General features: G+C 45.7%; 1 non-coding gene across 1 annotated transcript; it reads left to right on the top strand.

Moving 5' to 3' along the window:
* Positions 1–10,667: 10,667 nt before the first annotated feature.
* On the top strand, positions 10,668–10,739 carry TRNAA-UGC. The gene has a single exon. It is a non-coding gene; the product is annotated as a tRNA-Ala (tRNA).
* Positions 10,740–11,094: the final 355 nt, after the last annotated feature.

Below are 11,094 nucleotides of genomic sequence, written 5' to 3'. Positions count from 1 at the left end.
CCAGTCAACATCATAGCTGCAGCTTCATGAGATCTTGAGCCAGATCTGTCCAGCCAAGACATGCTCAGATTTCTGACCCAGAGAATCATGTGCGATCACAAAAGCTTATTGTTGTTTTAAGCTTTAAGTTTGGGATACTTTATTATGCAGCAGTAGCTAACTGATACAATGCCTAGAGTTCAGGAAAAAAGACCAGGATGGCTTAACCTTATCCATATGAGAAAAAGAAGCAAGAGATAAGGACCAAGAGCTTAGCAAAAACCAAATCATAGAAAGCCTTACTAGGCACATGGAGGGGTTCAAATTTTAATTTAATTGCTCTGGGAAGTTATGAGAATTTGGGGTAGGGGGAGTCACATGACCTAGATTTACACTTGCAAGATATTTGTGGCTGGTATAGTGATAACAAAGAGGAGAGAAGCAGAAGGAGAAATCAGGAAACCACAGGGAATCCAATTCCACCACTTACTAGTTGCATGATCTGCAGCAAGTTTACATCTAAACCTCAGTCTCTTCATCCATTAAATGGGTATCATGGTCGCTGGAGTTGTTAACAAAGATTATGAGATGATGTATGTCAAGTGCTTCCCAGGGTGCCTGGCTGGCAGTTTGTGCTCTGCAAATCTCAATTCATCCCCCACTCCCCGCCCCTCCTGCAAAAACAAGTTCCATTAGGTACCCCCCAACCCATCAAATCTGTGTTCTAGTCCCAGGAACTAACTACAGCACAGTCAAGGCCAGGCATCACCACCACACTGTGTTCCTTCTAAGTGCCCGGCACCACGCCAACCTCTTTCCCTATGCTGTCTCATCCGTCCTCCCCGTCACGCTCTGAGGCCAGTAATTACTGTCACCGCGTTAACCTCAGCCTCTGCGCTCTCAGATTCCCATGACGTCACATCGCAAAGCAGGTCTCAGCTGTCACTTCTAGTCCCCTAGGAAAGAGGCCACAGATATGCAGGTGGCCCAAGGGACTGCAAGAACTGAAGGAAATCCTGGTCTAAGATACAGAATTCTGGCCCTGGAACTGGACACTGGACAAAGAAGAGCCTGCCCCAGTGACCTGTCTGAGCTGAAGCCCCACATGATCCCACTCCGGTGTCCCAGCTGGACTCACCAGTCTAGCCAGAGGCAGTGGAGCACCGTGGTGAAGTGCACAGCATCTGGAACATTCTGCCTGGGTTCACAGCCCGGCTGTGCCTACTCGCTAGCATGTATGACTCGGGGGAAGCTGTGCAATTTCTCAATGCCTCATTTTCCCCATCTGTAAAATGGGGATAATGGCCACACCTCCTTTATAGGGCGGATCTAAGGATCAAGTTCTTTGTATATGCAAGAGGCTTAGACCTTGACAGCCACAGCTCTGCTGATAAGCTGGCCTCCCCTCACCAGAATGAGAAATCTCTGTGAAGCACAGATTATCCAGGGTAGAGGAAAGGAAGGAAGTATCGAGAAAGCGAACTTCCCTTTCGCAGGAAACACAGGCTGGGTACGGATATGCGCTGTACCCAACCTGTGTCAGTGAGTCAAGGACGAGAAAGGAGGTTGGCAGCCCAGAAACATGGCATGGGTGACAGCCAGGAGAGACCCAGCTCTAGACCTTATTGTGGTCCTAACGGGTTTCCTTTTTCCCGCATGCTGGTTTTCTTGCACGCTCACTGCTGGTGTTCACACTGCGATGTTGCAGTGCTGCTAAAGCCAAGAGGAGGTTCATGTGCATTCGTGCCCCACGGGGGACACGGGACAGGCTTCAAATGAAATCATCATTGTTGGAGGTCACTAGGTCACAAAGAGTTAATTATCATCAATTTCACAAAGCTCAACCTCATCTAATTTTGGAACTAAAATAATAATCGTAATTCTAAAGAGTTTGTTATGGGCTGAAGCGTGTGTCCCACTACCCCTTCCCTGACCACCACCAAATTCATAAAGTCCTAACCCCCGGGGGTGGCAGAATGTGGCTGTATTTGGAGAAGGACCTTTAAAGAGGTGATTAAGTTAAATGAGGTCTTTAGGGTGGGTCTTAATCCAATCTGACTGGTGTCCTCTGAGGAAGAAGAGGGGAGGACACCAAGGTGTGCTGCCAACCTCTAAGCCAAGAAGAGAGGTCTCGTAGGAAACCAACTCAGCCACACTTTGATCTTGGACTTCCAGCCTCCAGAACCGTGAGAAAATAAGTATCTGTTGTTTAAGGCCCCTAAGTTTGTGGTATTTCATTATGGCAACCCAAGCAAACTAATACAATTTTTTAAAAATAGACTATTCCAAAAAAAGACGGCTACAGTTCCAAGGAGTAATTCCTATGATATTCGCCAGTCTCAAGCATCACTTCCTGTTCTCTGTGGTCCCTCACGCCTCCTGGTTCCTCCACTGCTCAATCCGTGGAGAACTGGCCCATCTCAAATAGGAAGAGGACACCCAGATCTCATCCTTAGTCCCCTGGAGTGTAAGGAGTGCGACTTGGTGTTGGCGATTATCTTGCCACAGGCACGTTCAAATCCAAAGAGCAGGGTCCTGGCCTCCCGTGGCTTTGCCTCCCTTCCCTTAGCACATCCTAGGCAGTCATTAAAGGGTCTACCCCAGCCCAGCAAAAACCTGGGCTTCCCTCTTGGTCCTGCCACTTCCTAGCTGGGTGGCCTTGGGCAAGTTACATCTCTAAGCCCCTGCTTCTTGATCAGCACAGAAGGCATGGAAATACCCATCTCCTAGAGCTCTGTGACAGTTAGAAACCGAATCTATCAAGAGATCGTCATAGTGCACAGCACGTAGAAAGGATCCAGTGACGTATGGATTCCATTATTTTTTTTTATTGAGTTATAGTCAGTTTACAATGTTGTGTCAATTTCTGGTGTACAGCACAATTTTTCAGTCATACATGAATATACATATATTCATTGTCACATTCTTTTTCCACCATGAGCTACTACAAGATCTTGTATATATTTCCCTGTGCTATACAGTATAAACTTGTTTATCTATTCTGTATATACCTGCCAGTATCTACAAATCTCAAACTCGAGTCTGTCCCGTCCCACCCCACTCCCCTCCATTATGCTTCGTTTTGTGTTTATCCAACTTGGGGAAGGGATATCCACGTTGGGGCCTTTCTCTGATCTACATTGTCCATCCTCTGTGACAGAAGAAGAAGGAAGAGGAGGAGGATATAACGGAGAAGAAAAAGAAGTACCCGTCTCTGTGCGCTTAATAGGCACCTGGCACTGTTCTCCGTGCTACACTTCGAACTTCTTACTCAGTTCTCATTATAATCCTCCATTTTACAGGTGAGAAGACTGAGACTCAGAGAGGATGACATGACATCCTCAAAGTCATGCAGCTGGGAAATGATAAAATCAACAAATTACGCGAATAAACACTACCTTTAAAATCAGACTCACGTTAAAGGGGGGCTGGAGGGGGCTGGACAACGCACACGCTCCAAATTCCTCTCCAAGTGCGACAGGGACACACTTGAGCCTATCTGGGCGCTGACAGGTGGAGAGAGTGTTTCGTGCAGGGCTCGGGGAGCACGCAGCAGCTCCAGGAAATTCCCAGCACACCTAGTGAAAAGTACCCAAGAGTCCCCTTTCTTTGAGGAAAACAAGTGTCAAGGTCATTGGATGTGTTCCCCCCGCCGCCGGAGGGGATGGGGCCACGTCTGTGCTTTTTCTCTACCCCTTACCCCTCCACACACAAAGAGATCCATGCACCATCTTCTCCGCTGCTCCTGGTACCCAGGGAGTGGCCCTTGCAGATGCATCCCCATCCCCTGGCCTCTGGCTTCCGACCGGGCTCCGCTGATAGGCAGCAGGCAGATAGGAGGGAGAGGGGATTAAGAGGTCCTGTCGGGGTATCTGTTCCCTGCCCCTCCCTGAAAGCCACCCACCATCCTGCCTTGACTGGAGCCCATGCTGGGGAGCTTAGCTCCATGGTTCCAGCCCTCACTGGCTTCATGTGCCCCCTCATGGTCCTTGTAGCCCTAAGGGTAGTGATGGCTCCCACTGTCACTGGCCCCAGAGAGCTTCAACATCACTTGTTGGCTTCCTTAACCCTGATCACCTCCCTAAAAATAGCCCTTGTATTCATTACAAAATATAAAATAGGTAAACAAGGACCTGTGCATAGCACAGGGAACTATATTCAATTTCTTGTAATAGCATATAATGGAAAAGAATCTGAAAAGAAAATATGTATGTATGTACATGTATAACTGAATCACTTTCCTGTACACCTGAGACTGACATTGTAAATCAATGAAAAAAATGAAAAAAAACTACAATGAAAAAAAATTTTTTTTTTTAAAGAAAGAAAGTATTAAACTCCTCCTGGTTGAATCATCTGGGATAAATTCTTCTGTTTCCTACAAGGACTTTGCCTGATCTAAAGTCAGGGGTGGAACCAAACAGAAAAGATCCTGGTTTCTTTTTGTCTTTTAATTTTTATTTAATTTTTAAAACTGAGGTATAGTTGACACACAATATTATAGAATTTTCAGGTGTACAACATAGTGAATCACAATTTTTAAAGGTTATGCCTCATTTTTAGTTGTTATAATATATTGGCTTTATTCCTGTAGGATTTTTTTATTAAAGTATAATTGATTGCCACTATTTATCTACTTTATATATGGTAGTATGCATCTGCTAATCTCATACTCTCAATTTATCCCTCCCCTTCTTCCCCTTTGGTAATCATTAGATTGTTTTCTATGTTTGTGAGTCTGTTTCTGTTTTGTAAATAAGTTCATCTGTACTATTTTTTTAGATTACACATATAAGTGATATCATATAATACTTGTCTTTCTCTATCTGACTGACTTCATGTAGTATGATAATCTCCAGGTCCATCTGTGTTACTGCAAATGGCATTATTTCATTCTTTTTTATGGCTGAGTAATATTCCATTGTGTATATATAAAGCACATTTTTGTTATCCAGTCATCTGTTGATGGACATGTAGGTGGCTTCCATGTCTTGGCTACTATAAACAGCTCTGCTATGAACATCAGGGTGCATGTAACTTTTAAAATTAGAGCTTTTGTCTTTTCTAGATATACGCCCAGGAGTGGAATTGCTGGAAAAAATATCCTGCCTTCTGTCTCTCCAAAACCAGCTTCAGGCAAAGGTAAAACAGAAAGAGTCAGAAGACCTTACATGGCCACAGACTCCAGCTCTCTTCCTACAAGCTCAAACCAGTGTAAAGAATGGACTAAGTCTGGTCATTGTATCTGGAAAGACTTTGGTTCAAATCCTGACTCCATCACAGCCTGGCTATTGAGGTCTTGGACATGCCATTTAACTTCCCCGAGCCTCAGTTTGCTCATCTGTAGCATGGGAATAATGTCCACCTCATAGGACTGTTGAGTGGACAGGACAGCAGATGGAAAGCGAATCACACAATACCTAGCACCATAGTAGGTGCTCAAGAAATTCTTGGTCTCCTTCTCATCTCTCTTCTCTGACTTCCCTCTTCCTTTACCTAAATTTCTCTCCTTAACCCAATCAATAAGGAGGTAAGGGATTTAAAAATCATCATATCCACACATTAGGATTGCTTCACGGCTCACGAAGAACTTCCATGACTGCCATTTCATCCCTGCAGGCAAGTCAAAACTCTTAGAGGTGAAAGCAGCTTACAAGTGCCTCCAGCCAGCTGGATCCAGAGCCGAAGACATCAGCACTTGGATCAAAAAGGCCAAAGAATCAGGATTTCTAGGAACCAGAAAACCTCCATTAGTCACTCTGTCAATTACTCACTGCTCTGAAACAAATCACCCCAAATGTAGTGGCTTCGAAGAACCAGGGCATGTTATTTCTGGTGGGTGAGCAGGGGATGAAGAGTCTGAGGGATGAGTTACCCCTGACAGCCTCTTCCATATATCTGGAGCTTGGCAGCAACAGCTGAAGGCTGGGGCCTGTCTCTTCACCTGTGTTCTCGAAAGTCAAGAGTCAAGCCAGAGCATCTTCCCACAGCACGTGGACCACAACAGGGTGAGGACAGAACTCTTTGAAGACCCAGCCTCAGAAGGCATGCGGCATCATGTTCACCACATCCTATCGGCCACAGCGAGTCACGGGATTAGCTCAGGTCCAAGGGGAGGGGAAACAGTCCCCGCCTCTCAGGAGGAGGGGCAAAAGCACAGTGCAAAGGACTGTGGGGGGAATTTTTGCAGCTGTCCTCGAAATCCACCAATCCATCTTCCTGTCCAATGAGGCTGGCAGCCAGCTTTGCTGTCCTTCACTGGTAGCTTCAGTTCACTGCAAAGTTTCATCTCAGTTTTATGCACCTCTAAAGGCCATGATGAATTCATCGCTATGTCTCATATAGACAGCGTGGCAACATTCAGCCTCTGGTCTAACCTAAATCCATCCTCAGCATCACACAGCAAACTGGATATTTCTCTGTAACTTAGGGGGAGGTTAAACTTCCAAGCAAATAGGCTTTTGAGACAGGAACCCTACCGTCTGTTACACCCAGCTCTCTTCATTTGTAGATCAGGAAACCACCGCCCAGAGAGGTTGAGCGATTTCCCTTAGATTGCACAGAGAAAGAGAAATTGCACCCAGACCTCCGTGTCTAATCTCTTTCTCTCCCTTTAAGGACTTGATACTCAGGAAATCACAGTTCTACCTCTGTTCCTTCCACAGAGAGCCTATTTCCCCCATCTGGCTGGTGAAGTTGGTCCTCACCTCCCCCTACACCTTTCTCCCAGGTGTGCCGTGATCACTAATGAGTTAATGTCTCTAAGAGCCTACAGAACCTCGCGTAAGTTATAATTACAGAGAATTACCATCCGTAGTCTTCTGGGAAGGATTTTGTCAGGGAGGAGGTAAATAAATTATATCCTGTGGTTCTCCCTTCCCACGGGCTGATTAACTCTTCCCAAGAACACTCCCTGGTGATTGAGGTGATGGAGCCCCTCTGCCAACCCAGCCTCCCACAATTCCAGGCCCCCTTCTATCTCCAAAGACTCCCTGGACTGCTCTCAGCCTAGAAACCCATCTCCTCTCCCATCCGATTCTTCTCAGGATGAATTCAAACCTTGTTGGCAGCCCACGTGGATCCCTTCCAGCTCCAGCCCCAGGTGAGCAGCAGGGTTCTAAGAGTTAATCACCCTCTGTAGAATTCCTGGGTAAATACCATCCAGGCTGCCAGATTTATTGCTTTTTAATGTCTCCCGTGTGGTTCCATTAGCCCTTCCTTCTGGTACCTCTATCTTTTCCACCTGACTTCGCCCCACCCATACTCCATCACCCCAGGTTATGGATTTTCCCATTAACTCCTGCACTGAGGCCCAGGCATTAAAAAAAAAAAATCATTGGGCTCCCCCACCACCCCACACCCCTCCCCCCACCCTGGCATTGACTTATTTTCTTAGATCCGTCTTATCTTTTCCCGAGCATCTCCCAGCTTCTCTCATTTTCTCCCACAAGCTGCCAATCTCTCTTCTCCCACTTCTGAGAACTTCTCAGGAGAGCCGTGACCTTTGGTTAAATTGACCTCTAACTAGGCTGAGTCATCACCTCCTGCCTCGAACCCCATTTTTTTTGTTTCAATTTAGCCAGCACATGCTCTGAGCTACCATTCCTAACCTAGTTCCCACCAGTTCCACGGCTGGCCACTGCGCTCCAGTGTGTAAAACCGTCCATGATTTGCCTTTATTCGAGAACACTGTCCTGACTGCTCAGCTCAGCATTCCATATCTCTGATCAGTGCCATGAAGGGTATATATTAGAGAGTTTATACCTAACCCGAGCGGTCAGAGATGGCTTCTCAAGAGAAGTGAGCTTTGAGCTGAGATTTGAAGGATGAGTAGGAGGTACTCAGGTGATAAGGAGAGGACCACCACCCAGGCAGCAGCATCCTGGGGCCAGTAGCAGAGGAAGTGGTGACAAGAAGGAGTGGTGAAAATCAGGGTATCTTGTCTCAGTCAGCTACTGCTGTGAAACAAGCAACCACAAGACCTCAGCAGCAATCACGAAGAAACATTGATTTCTCATGTGTTTTCCGGTTGGCTGATCTTGGCTGGGCTCAGCTAGGCATCCCTGTTTCAAGCTGCCAGCCTGACAGGGCTTAACTCCCAAATGCAAGTAGGCATCCATTCTACTCCATGTGTTTTCACTCTGGGTGGGAGCCAGGCTGAAGGGGCCACAGCTATTCAGGGAGAGCTCTTCAATCGGTGGTAATAGACTCACAAGAGGACAAGTGGAGACATGCGTGCAATGCCTGGGGTCAGAATTGGCCACTGTCATTTCTGCCCACTTTTGATTCACTGAGGCAGGTCACATGACCAAGCCCAAAGCCCAAGGCCAGGGAGACCACCAAGACGCCAGGCAAAGGGCATGGATACAGGGGTGTGATGGCTCGAGGTTCACTAATTCAATTGACCACAAGGCAAGAGCAGAAAAAAATGACTGAGAACTTGGGACAAATTGAGCTGGAGAAAACCTCACAGGTCTATTGAAAATTTTTTACGTTTCTCTTAAGAACAATGGAAAACTACTGGAAATATATACAGCATGGTGGTGAATAATGATTTGATTTGGATCCTAAAGTCATCCTCTGGCTGCCGTAAGCAAGCAGATTGGATGGACAAGGGCAAGAAATGATGAAAATCCCACATGCCCTATAGCTTTCAATTCTGCGTGTGTTTGAATGTGCGTGAGCGTGTGTTTCTGCCTCCACACTGACACACCCAGTTCATCCCCGGAAACTGTGGCCCTCTAGGATTTATCTTTCCACACATCTGAAGAGCAGCTTATCTGTACATTGACTGGAACAGCAACAATTCTATTGCTCCATCTCTCAGGCTCCCTCAGATTCACACTTTCACAGCAGCTCGGAGAGCAGGGGGATCCCTGAAGGTTTTACAAATACCAGTTCATTTCACTCCCAAGAGGTGTCTCCCTCATTGTTGTAGCTGCCATCGTAACAAGTCCAGCTTCCAAACATTCTGCACTTTAAGTCTGGTGAGGGTTTTATCCCCGGGCCTCTGGCGATAGGGCAGGAGGCTTCAGCCCCTTTGATAGATACTGAGGGTCAAAGAGGCGACCTAACTGACTTGTTTGCAGTACGAGGACTAGATGACTCTGAAGCCAGTTATTTACACTTAAAAACCATAGCTAGCTTTTCAGCCAGCTTGCCTGTCTGACCTCGTCGTGATATTCCAGTCAGTCGGTCCAGCCTCTGTTTTTCTAGGACTGTTGGACCGGGTAGGGCAGTGGCTATCCTAAGAGGTAGCTTCAAAAACGGGTCTCTACCCAAGTCCTGGGCTTCCTCCAAACATTCCTGGTTTCCCTCACTCAAGGGAAACATCCATCTTAAGGGTAATCAGCCAGAAAAACCTGTTTGCCAGCAAAGTTTCACCATTTTTCACAGAGACACAGAGGGAGAGGGGTCGTGTAATGTGAACAGCCGTCAGCCGGAGTAGCAGGGAATACAATCTGACTTTCTTCCATCACGGCGGAACCACACATCAGACTCCATGGCTTAAGTCTGCCCTAGGCCACCATAGGGGAGAAACACGGGGGAGACACAGGATCACGCATTGTCGAACTCAAGAAACAAGGCCAGCACAGCAGGACCGCAAGTTTGCAAGGCCAGGGTGAAAACTCAAGCTGTTTCTCCCTTGTCAGCCTTTTGGAATGAGAGGGGAAGATTTACTGCTAGCATCCTCGGCTGATAGCCTTTTACAGCCATTGCAAATGGATTTGAGACAGCAGAGAAGTAGGCTGAACTGACCACGGAGGGACTGTTGGAGGCTCGTTTTAAGACCGATCCAATGTCACGGGCACCACAAAGTGGCACTCCTTGCCACCACAGAGCACGAAGGATTCAGCCGGAACCTTCAGGGGGCCAACGCTCTTACACACATAGCCAAATGACTGAGGGTTTCAAGACATAAATGTTTTCAGGATACTTGCTTAGCCTGGCAGTTTCTGTCCACTTAGCAAGACCTGCCTGCCATGTCGGCAAAAGTCCTGAGGTCCAGTTGATGGGGGGCTGCATTTATTATTGATAAAGGCAGAGGAAAAATGGCTCGTGTCTGGCTAACACCTGGCCCAACAGATTTACGGTTTCTGTAGCGGATATTTGTAATTGACCCCTCGCCGCCATGTGCTACCATTTCCTCGTGGAGTGCCCATTTTTGTCTACCTTAAAGTCTCTCTTTTTTGATCAGGACGGTTCCTTATATGTTGGATGAAAAAATAAATTATTAAAAGGCATTCCACATATATTAATTTATTTAAAAAGTAATGCTTAAAAACACATTCTGGCATGAATAATACATCTCAAAAAAAAAGAAAGTGATGCATCTGTCAAAACTATACATGGGGGGCAGGGTATAGCTCAAGGGTAGACTGCATGCTTAGCAGGTGCAAGGTCCTGGGTTCAATCCCCAGTACCTGCATTAAAAAAATAATAAAACAAATAAACCTAATTACCCTCCCCCTCCACCATCCTGGAAACCGTTCCTTATTAAAAAAAAAACTATATATACACTTTTATATACACACACACACATATATATATATGTATATTAATATACTTAGAAAGATACATGTTGTTCTCTGTGGTCACTTATGAGGACAGGAAGTAAGAGAGTTATAGGAGAAAGAATTACATTTTACTCTACCATTTTATACCTCTTAGATTTGATACCTGAGGGGGAGGGTATAGCTTAGTGGTAGAGCACATGCTTTGCATGCAAGAGGTCCTGGGTTCAATCCCCAGTACCTCCACTAAAAATAAATAAATAAATAAATAAATAAATAAAATAAGTAAATAAATAAGCTTAATTACCTCCCCCCCAAAAAATCAAAATATTAACATAAATAAAAAATTTAAAAAGATTTAATACCCTGTTCAGAGACACCTAACCTATTCAAAAGGAAACAATACTTTTATTTCAACTCTATGTATGGGGGGAGGAAGTGATTATTACTAGAATGGTTACTCAGTTTTTCTGTAGATCTCAGATTGCTACCAAGAACATATTTAATTTTTTTATCAGGAAAAAAAAAACCCCAAAACAAAAAACATGTGCTTCTTTGCTCCTTTGTTAATGGGTCATGCATCCGTAGGTTACACAATTTC

This window comes from Camelus ferus, chromosome 32 (assembly GCF_009834535.1).
Source record: "Camelus ferus isolate YT-003-E chromosome 32, BCGSAC_Cfer_1.0, whole genome shotgun sequence".
NCBI lineage: Eukaryota > Metazoa > Chordata > Mammalia > Artiodactyla > Camelidae > Camelus > Camelus ferus.
Note: the sequence above shows the minus strand (reverse complement) of the source record. Positions and strands in the feature narration are given on the sequence as shown.